General features: G+C 38.1%; 1 protein-coding gene across 4 annotated transcripts in view; it reads left to right on the top strand.

Annotated features, from left to right (window-relative positions):
* The window catches only part of Zhx3 (zinc fingers and homeoboxes 3), a 125913-nt gene that overhangs the window by 46820 nt on the left and 68976 nt on the right, over positions 1 to 10117 (top strand). For 2 of the 4 annotated variants that reach the window (XM_052722622.1, XM_052722623.1), the window contains exon 2: positions 4205 to 4323. The gene's annotated coding sequence lies outside the window, so the exon portion shown is untranslated. Of the gene's footprint in view, positions 1 to 4204; positions 4383 to 7882; positions 7991 to 10117 lie in introns of those variants that run through there. The other 2 variants (XM_052722624.1, XM_052722625.1) reach the window with 2 other exon arrangements.

The raw sequence follows: 10117 nt of genomic DNA, 5'->3' as shown, positions 1-10117 counted from the left end.
AAAGGACTTGAATACATTTTTTTCCAAAGAAGATGCATAAATGTTTCTACACATGGAAAAATATTCAGCCCCATTAGTCATTAAGGAAATGCAAAACAAAACCACAGTGACATACCACTTCATATCCATAGGATGACTGCAACCTTGAGAGCAAAGCAGAACAAAAGTATGGAAAGTTCTACGTATCGGTGAGGATGTGAAGAGTCCCCACCACATTCGCTGGTAGGAATGTAAAATAGTGTAGCTTCTGTTGAAAACAGTTTGGTAGCTCCCTAAAAAATTGAATGCAGAATTATCATGTGACCCAGCAATTTCACCCCTAGGTATTTTATGTCCCAGTAATTGGAAACATGTTTTCAAATATTTAATATATTTGATACATTTAATATAATATAATAATATAATATAACATATATTTATATATAAAATATAATAAATATATTCTATACTTATATTTAATTTAATATATTTAATAAATATTTAATGTTTATAGTAGTTTTATTAACAGCAATACTATTAACAGTGGTCAAAAGATGGAAACAATCTGGTATTCATCAGTACCTGAATCAATAAAAAATTGTGATTCATACAAGTTGGATTTTTTTTTGACATAAAAAGAAATGTAGTGACACATAATACAATTTAGATGAAACTCAGAGTTAAGTGAAAGAAGGCAGACATGGAAGGTCACGTTGCATGATAGCATTTATGAGAATTATTCTGAAGAAGTTGGGCATGGTGGCTCACACCTTATAATCTCAGCACTTAGGAGAATGAGGCAGAAGGATCTACATGAGTTTAAGACTAGTCTGGTAAGTTCCAGAACAACATACAAAAAGAAATAACCCAAAGAAATAAATTATTAAAGTAACAAAGCACATTAGTGATGTCTAGGGGTTAAAGAGGGGTACTAAAACTGCTTGAGTGCCAGTCTTCATTTTGAATTCTTGAAAATATAGGGGTTGGGGATTTAGCTCAGTGATAGAGCGCTTGCCTAGCAAGTGCCAAGGCCCTGGGTTCGGTCCTCAGCTCCGGAAAAAAAAAATTGTGATTAGGTAGAGGTAATTGTTGCTCAATACTGTGAATGGTCTAAATGCCACTCAGTTGTGCATTTAAAAACGATTAATACTACATTATGCAAATTTTGCTTCAATTAAAAATTATGTCATACACTTTCTATGATCTCACAAATAACTGTGGCTTTGCTGTCACAGTTACCTTGTGACTATTGGAATCCATGTAATTTTTTTAGTAGTGCTCCATTGGGACATTCTCTCTAGCTGTGGGTGGTTAATCTTGAAGACAGATGGTCCAAAGTGGGTTTCTTCCTGTAATAACAATTAAGGAATGTAGTTTTGATATATCATTTTTATTAACTTTGGAAAGCTTCTACCTTGGACTGAGTGATTTAAAATGTAGTCTGGTCTGACACTGATCATCTCCTTTACTTAACTTGGAAAGGCATGTTTAAAACAACTTTGTATTGTTTGGAAATGCAGCAAATTTTGATTTTATGAAAATGTATAGAAATTTTTAAAGACTTAGTAAGGAATGCAGTTGCAGTGAAGTTTTTGTGCTCTTTTTCTGCTATGCCAGTAGAAATGTTAGTTTTACTCTACAGCCACTGTGAATGCTTGTTGTTACCAGTTGAACTGGTGCTGGGAATATGAAAGCCTATTTTCAGTTCAGCGAAGCAGAGTTTATGCAGAACTTGCATACATTGATTTCTTTATCTTCCACCTGCTTTGTGGTTTTGAAGAATGGAGTTTAACTTGCATTCTGTCAGTAGAGTTGAGGATGAGAAGAGCTTCTCACACAGTAGACATGTGTCAGTCATGAAGCTTTTCTTCATGAAGGAGGCCAATGGCTTCTGGCCCATAGTCACTGCTGTGTTTTTTGTCCTTGACTTTTCAGATGTGTTTACATTAGTGTCTTATGTACTCCTACCTGATGGTCATTATGACCCAAACACACCATCCAGGCTAAGATTCTAAGAGCTATGAAGCAAATAGTATTCAATTGGTCTGTAATGAATCAAGACAGCTGAACTAGAGAGTAAAGAAATTTCTTGCTTATTTTGTGACTTTAAAGTTAGAGGTGATTTGGTAAACATAACAAAATAGCTAAAATAAATAGAATAAATCATAGAGGTGAGTGAGTGTAATAGCTTAAGATTAATTATTGCTTGAGATTTTCACATCATTGGATTTTCTTTTTTTTAATTACTTATTTTTATTTTATATGTCTGAGTGTCTTGTGTGCCTGCATGTATGTCTGTGCACCACATGTGTGCCTGGTACCCACAGGAAAAGATGCTAGATCCCTTGGAACTGGAACTACAGATGGCTGTGAGCTGCCCTGTGGGTTCTGGGAACTGAACCCAGGATATCTGCAAGAGTAACCAGTGCTCTTAGTCACTGATCCATCTCTCCAGCCCCCGGATTTTCTTTTTCTGATGTTCGTAGGATAATTTTTTAAAATAAGAAAAAGTTGGAGAATTATCATTAGGTTTTTAATAAGTTGTAAATTGGGAAAAATCTGGTGACAATTACTTTAACAAAACATACCAGCAGAGCAAGGAAAAAAAAGTAAATAGGGATGAAACCTAAACCTAATGGAAAATTCAAATTATATTTTCTCAGAAAGGTCTGCCTGTGAAAAGCAGCATAGCACACACTAAATGGCTTAAATAATTTACTGAACTTCTGCTGAGTTTCGTCAACTGGATTATTAGAACAATAGAATTTACATGCTAAGATCATGGTAAAGATTGTATGTGCTAACAAAGCTGAAGCTCCTTGAGCAGGGCTTGATGCAATGGGAAAGGCATATGTCCATGTTAAGGGTGAAAGAATGCTGATAATAACTTGTAACTTGTAGCTACTTTGGTTAGTGATTTGTTTGTGAGGGTCACACCTGCTCATATTCACAGATGTTCAACAGTCCTGACCATCTGTAGTGTAGCTAAGTATGAATGTTAGAAATTTCAAGCCCTTCTACTAGTGTTCTCACTTTGGGTCTGTTTTACTGCTAATTGACATTTTAACCAAGGAGAATGTGTAGCTAAAGTTTTCCTGCCTGGCCCACAGTCAGGACAAATCTCTCTCACCTGCCAGTCCCACAGCCACTCAGACCCAACCAAGTAAACACAGAGACTTATATTGCTTACAAACTGTATGGCCATGGCAGGCTTCTTGCTAACTGTTCTTACAGCTTAAATTAATCCATTTCCATTAATCTATACCTTGCCACGTGGCTTGTGACTTACCGGTACTTTACATCTTCCTTGACCTGATGGCGGCTGGCAGTGTCTCCCTGACTCAGCCTTCCACTTCCCAGCTTTATTCTCCTCCTTGTCCTGCCTATACTTCCTGCCTAGCCAATGGCCAATCAGTGTTTTATTTATTGACTAATCAGCAACACATTTGCCATACAGAACATCCCACAGCAAGAATGCTTTGGAAAAATGAATATAGAACTCAAGAGCACTGTTTTTTAAGACTTTTCTAAGTAATTTTAAGACCTCATAAAGCATCTTTGGTGGTTTTTGTTGAAAAGAGTTTGTTTTTATTCATTCACTAACAATTACCATGTGCCTAGCATTGCTCCTGGGCAAAATGGAATGATGTAGATACAAAGATCAGAGGGGAGGAGAAAGAGAAAATAGTTGCTTGGCATAGAAGTGAAGAATATGAATGCACACGTGTGTGTGTGTGTGTGTGTGTGTGTGTGTGTGTGTGTGTGTGTGTGTGTGTGTGTGAGACTCGAGTCCATTCCAGGAAAACCCTAGGGCTTTGAAGGAAGAACATAAAACATTAGCACATCCTTGGGGTGTACATCCTGGAAGTTGTAAGGCCACATGCTCATCAGCTGATGATTGCTGCCAAGCCATCTGAAGCTTAGCTAAATGGAGATGCAGAGATTTATATGAATCATCTTGTTTTGATGGCTGAACTCACTAACCTGTGTTCATATGCTCCTGTCTCTGCTTTAAGAGGTCAGAGCTCACATCATTGCTTGAGCAGCACTTGTAGTAGCCGTAAATCACCATGTGCAATTTGATAACCTCACTTTTCTCTGTGTATGTGGTATATGTGCAGAGCTATGAAAATGAATTAGCAAAGATTAATGAGAATAGATAACTGGGCTTCCTAGAATGTGATTTCTTTTCTCATGAGGTAATGGCATGATGTTTCTTTTACAGGACTGAATTGCAACTGCCAAGGCAATAAGTGACTCTTTAAATATGCCACAGGACTGCAGCAAGTGAAGGGGGCCCTGGAGAGGATGATGAAGTGAGAATGTTTGGCCCAAGGACAAGAAGTATGTCTCTATTTTAACAAAATTCTTGCTGTATCCATTACAAGACTGTAACGCCTGAGGTATTATAGTCATATTTAGTTTTCATTACTGTCTAACATTTTTTTTAATTAAAAAGTCTTTTTTTCATGGTGGAGTGGTGGTGTTGGTGTTGAGATAAGTCTCATGTAGCTTTGGTCTCCATCTCCAAATGCAGCACACACAGCTATTGGTTGTTGGTGGTCTTTTTTATTTCATTTTTATTTTTTAATTTTTATTTATTTATTTTTGTTTTTTTTCGAGACGGGGTTTCTCTGTGTAGCTTTGCGCCTTTCCTGGAACTCGCTTTGTAGACCAGGCTGGCCTTGAACTCACAGAGACCTGCCTGCCTCCCAAGTGCTGGGATTAAAGGCATGCGCCAACACTGCCCGGCCCATTTTAATTTTTAAAATTTTTATTCTTCTGTCTTATATTACATCCCAACTGCAGTTTCTGCTCCCCCCAAGTCTCTCCCTCCCACCTCCCCTCTCCCCCATATCCACCCCCCACTCCCTTTTCCCTCAGAAAAGAGCAAGCCTCCCAGGGACATCAACCAAGCACAGCATAACAAGCTGCAATAAGATCAGACACATACCATCACATCAAGGCTGGATGAGACAACCCAGTAGGGGGATAAGGTCCCACAAGCGGGTAAAAGAGTCAGAGACAGCCCCTGATCCCACCGTTAGGGATCCCATAAGAACATCAAACTACTTAGCTATAACATATATGCAGAGGACCTAAGTCAGACCCCTACAAGGCACCCTGATCTCTGGGAGCCCCCATGAGTCCTGGTCAGTTGATTCTGTGGGCCCTGTTCTTGTGGTGTTCCTGACCCTTCTGGTTCCTCCAATCCTTCCTCCCCCTCCTCTGCAGGACTCCCAGACCTCCTCCTAATGTTTGGCTGTGGGATTCTGCATCTGCTTCGATCAGTTGCTGGATGAAGTCTCTTTGGACTCTTTGATGACGATTCTGCTAGGCTCTGGTCCCAGAACGCTCTGCAGGCAGGACAAAGTGTCGGTCAAAGGTTTTGTGCCTTGGTTGGTGTCCTAATATCTCCACTTGAAGCCTTGCCTGGTTACAGAAGATGGCCAGTTCAGGCTTCATGTCCCCCATTACTAGGAGTCTTTGCTAGGATTACTCTGGTAGATTCCATGGAGTTTCTATTACACTAGGTTTCTACCTCACCTCCAAGTGCCCCCCAGTTCCAGTTGTTTCTCCCAGTATTTTCTCCCACCCCAACCTGATCCCTCCTGCTAAACCCCACCTGCCCCTAGTCCACCCTGAACATCTATTCTATTTCCCCTTCCCAGAGATATCCTTGCATCACTGGTAAGCCCTCCTTGTTACTTAGCCTCTCTGGGTCTGTGGATTGTAGCATGATTATCTTTTACTTTACAGCTAATATATACTTATAAGTGAGAACATACCATGTTTGTCTTTCTGGGTCTGGATTACCTCACTCAGGATGATTTTTTTTCTTGTTTTATCCATTTGCCTGCAGATTTCATGATGCTATTATTTTTAACAGATGAGTAATATGCCATAGTGTAAATGTGCCACATTATCTTCATCCATTTTTTTCTTTGAAGACTGTAGCTGGAGTTTTTCTCTCTGGGTCCTGCCAAGCCCTGGCAGTCCGGTAGCCCACTTATAAAATAAACATACTATTTTCAGTTTCTGGCTATTATGAATAAAGCAGCTAGGAGCATAGTTGAGTAAGTGTCCTTGTGGTATAATGGAGCATCCTTTAGGTATATGTCCAGAAGTAGTATAGCTGGGTCTTGAGGTAGATCAATTCCAAATTTTCTGAGAAACCACCAGTTTGCATTCTCACCAGCGATGGAGGAGTGTTCTCCTTGCTCCACATCCTCACTAGTGTGAGCTTTTACTTGTGTTTTTTATCTTAGACATCTTTACAGATATTAAGATGGAATCTCAAAGCCATTTTGATTTGCATTTCTCTGATAGCTAAGGATGTTGGACATTTAAGTGTTTCGTGGCCAATTGAGATTCCTCTGTTGAGAATTCTCTGCTTAGATCTGTACCCCATTTTTAAATTGTATTATTTAGTTTGTTGATGTATAGTTTCTTGAGTTCTTTATATTTTTTGGATATTAGCCCTATGTCAGATGTGGAGTTGGTGAAAATTTTCCCATTCTGTAGGCTGCCATTTTGTCGTATTGACAGTATCCTTTGCCTTACAGAATCTTTTAGTTTCATGAGTTCCCATTTATTAATTGTGGATCTTAGTGCCTGTACTATTGGTGTCCTATTCTGGAAGTTGTCTCCTGTGTGTTCAAGGCTATTCCCCACTTTCTCTTTTATCAGGTTCAATGTTTCTGGTTTTATGTTGAGGTTTTTGATCCACTTGGACTTGAGTTTTGTGCAGGGTGATAGATATGGATCTGTTTGCATTCTTCTACATACCAACATCCAGTTTGACCCACACTATTTGTTTAAGATGCTTTTTTTCCCATTGTATATTTCTAGCTTCTTTATAAAAAATCAAGTGTCTGTAGGTGTGTCAACTTACATCTGGGACTTTGTTTCAATTCCATTGATCAACATGTCTGTTTTAATGCCAGTACTATGTGGTTTTTATTACTGCAGGTCTGTAGTACAGCATGAAATCAGGGATGGTGATACCTCCAGAAGTTCTTTTATTATATTGGTTATTTCAGCTATCCTGAGTTTTTTGTTTTTCCGTATGAAGTTGAGTATTGTTCTTTCAAGGACTGTAAAGAATTGTGTTGGAATTTCGATGGAGATTGTGTTGACTCTATAGATTGCTTTTGGTAGGATGGCCATTTTTACTATGTTAATCCTACCCATCCATGATCATGGGAGATATTTCAAACTTCTGATATCTTCTCCAATTTCTTTCTTCAAAAACTTGAAGTTCTTGTAATACAGGTCTTTCACTTGCTTGATTAGAATTACTCCAAGATATTTTATATTATTTGTGGCTATTGTGAAGGGTATTGTTTCCCTGGTTTCTTTCTCAGCCCTTATGTTATTTGTATATCAGAAGGCTACTGATTTGGGGGAGTTAATCTTGTATCCAGCCACTTTGCTGATGGTGTTATCAGCTATAGGAATTTCCTGGTAGAATTTTTGGGGTCGTTTATATTTACTATCATATCATCTGCAAATAGCAATACATTGACTTTTTCCTTTCCAGTTTGTATCCCCTTGATCTCCTTTAGTTGTCTAATTGCTCTAGCTAGAACTTCAAGTACTATATTGAATAGATATGGAGAGAGTGGACAGCCTTGTCTTGTTAATGATTTTAGTGGAATTGCTTTGAGTTTCTCTCTATTTAATTTGATGTTGGCTGTAGACCTGTTTTATATTGCTTTTATTATGTTTAGGTATGTTTCTTGTATCTCTAATCTCTCCAAGACTTTTAGCATGAAAAAGAAAGCATATGAAAGACTTTTTCATTATCTAATGAGGTGATCATGCTTTTGTTTTTTCTTTCAGCTTGTTTATATAGTGAATTACATTGACAGATTTTCATATATTGAACCATCCTTGCATCTCTGGGATGACGCCTGCTTGATCATGGTGGATGATCTTTTTGATGTGTTCTTAGATTCAGTTTGCAAATATTTGAGTATTTTTGCATCAGTGTCCATGAAGGAAATTGGTATGTAATTCTCTTTCTTTTTTTGAATCTTTATGTGGTCTGACAATCAGGGTGACTGTGACCTTATAAAATGAATTTGGCAATGTTCCTTCTGTTTTTACTTTGTAGAATAGTTTGAGGAGGATTGGTATTAGATCTTCTTTGAAAGTCTGGTAGAATTCTGTGCTAAAACTGTCTGGCCCTGAGTCCTTTTTTGGTTGGGAAAATTTTAATGACTGCTTCTATTTTCTTAGAGGTTATAAATCTATTTAAATTGTTTAATCTGATCTTGATTTAACTTTGGTATGTGGTATATATTGAGAAAATTGTCCATTTCTTTTAGGTTTTCCAATTTTGTAGAGTACAGGTTTTTGAAGTATGACCCCAATGATCCTCTGGATTTCCTCAGTGTCTGTTGTTATGTCCCCATTTTCATTTCTGATTTTGTTAATTTGAATATTCTCTCTCTGCCTTTTGGTTAGTTTGGGTAAGAGTTTGTCTATCTTGTTGGTTTTTCTCAAAGAAACAACTCTTTATTTCATTGATCCCTTGTATTTTCTTTCTATTTTATTGATTTCAGTTCTCAGTTTGATTATTTCCTGCCATCTACTCCTCTTGCGTGTGTTTGCTTTTTTATGTTCTAGAGCTTTCAGGTGTGCTGTGAAGTTGCTAGTATGAGATCTCACCAATTTCTTCATGAAGGCATTTAGTGCTGTGAACTTTGTCTTAGCACCAATTTCATTGTGTCCCATAAGTTTGGGTATGCTGTGTATTCATTTTCATTGAAGTCTAGGAAGTTTTTAATTTCTTTATCTCTGCCTTGACCTAGTAGTAGTTCACTAGGGAGTTTTTCAGTTTCCATGAGTTTGTAGACTTTCTGTTGTTGTTGCAATATGGCTTTAATCCATGCTGATCTGATAGAATACAGGAGGTTATTTCAATTTTCTTGTGTTTGTTGAGACTTGCTTTGGGATCGAGTATGTGGTCAGTTTTGGAGAATATTCCATGAAGTGCTGAGAAGAAAGTATGTTCTTTTGTGTTTTCATGGGTGTAGTTAACCTCCTTAGGTTGGAGTTTCCCTTCTAGTACCTTTTTGAGGGTTGGGCTTGTGGACAGATACTGTTTAAATCTGACTTTGTCATGAAATGTCTTGTTTTCTCCATCTATGGTGATTGAAAGTTTTACTGGGTTTAGTACTCTGGACTGGCATCCATGGACTCTTAGAGTCTGCAAGACGTCTGTCCAGGCCCTTCTGGCTTTTAGAGTCCCCGTTCTTCTTCTATTCCTATTATTCTTATGCTTGATCTTTTCAGAGTTTCCTGGATGTTTTGTGTTAGGAATTTTTTAGATTTAACATTTTCTTTGACTGATGAATCTTTTTTTGTTTGTTTGTTTGGTTTTTTTATTTGTTTGTTTTGTTTTTTGTTTTTGTTTTTTTGTATCTTCACCATCTGAGATTCTTTCTTCCATCTCTTGTATTCTGTTGGTGGTGCTTGTGTCTGTAGTTCCTGTTCACTTACCTAGATTTTCCATTTCCGGAATTACCTCAGTTTGTATTTCCTTCTATTTCTGTTTTCAGGTCTTAAACACTTTCCTTCACCTGTTTGTTTGGTTTTTCTTGGCTTTCTTGGCATTCTTTAAGGGATTTATTGATTTTCCCCAATTTTGATAGTCTTTTTCTCAATGTCTTTACGGGACTTTTTTCCTCTGTAAGGACCTCTATCATCTTCATGAAGTTGATTTTAAGGTCTTTGTTTTGTGCTACAGTTGTTTTGGAATATTCAGGCCTTGCTGTTGTAGGATAGCTAGGCTCTGGTGGTACCATATTGCCTTTTCTGTTGTTTGTGTTCTTACACTGCCATTTAGGCATCTGGGTTTGGGATGACTATGGGTCTAGGTGCTGATTTCTGAATTTGCCTTTGTGTAATGAGTGTTTTGTTCGTTGGTTTCTGTTTCTTCTTTGGTCTTTGTGGCCTGGATTTCTGGCAGCCAACATGACCTCTACCCAGTAGGGAGTCTCTGTCCAAGTTGGTGGCTGGACTTCTAGTGGCTAGCTTGGCCTTTGGTACAGCAAGGGTCTCTGCCTGAGTGGGGGGGGGGGGGGTAGAATATGGTGGTCTAGCAGGGAGTCTCTGCCTGAGTTCACCT

The sequence above is a fragment of the Peromyscus californicus genome, unplaced genomic scaffold, assembly GCF_007827085.1.
Source record: "Peromyscus californicus insignis strain IS unplaced genomic scaffold, ASM782708v3 Scaffold_7__1_contigs__length_154581171, whole genome shotgun sequence".
Classification (NCBI taxonomy): Eukaryota; Metazoa; Chordata; class Mammalia; order Rodentia; family Cricetidae; genus Peromyscus; species Peromyscus californicus.
The sequence above is the reverse complement of the archived record's forward strand: the minus strand, read 5'-3'. Positions and strand labels throughout refer to the sequence as shown.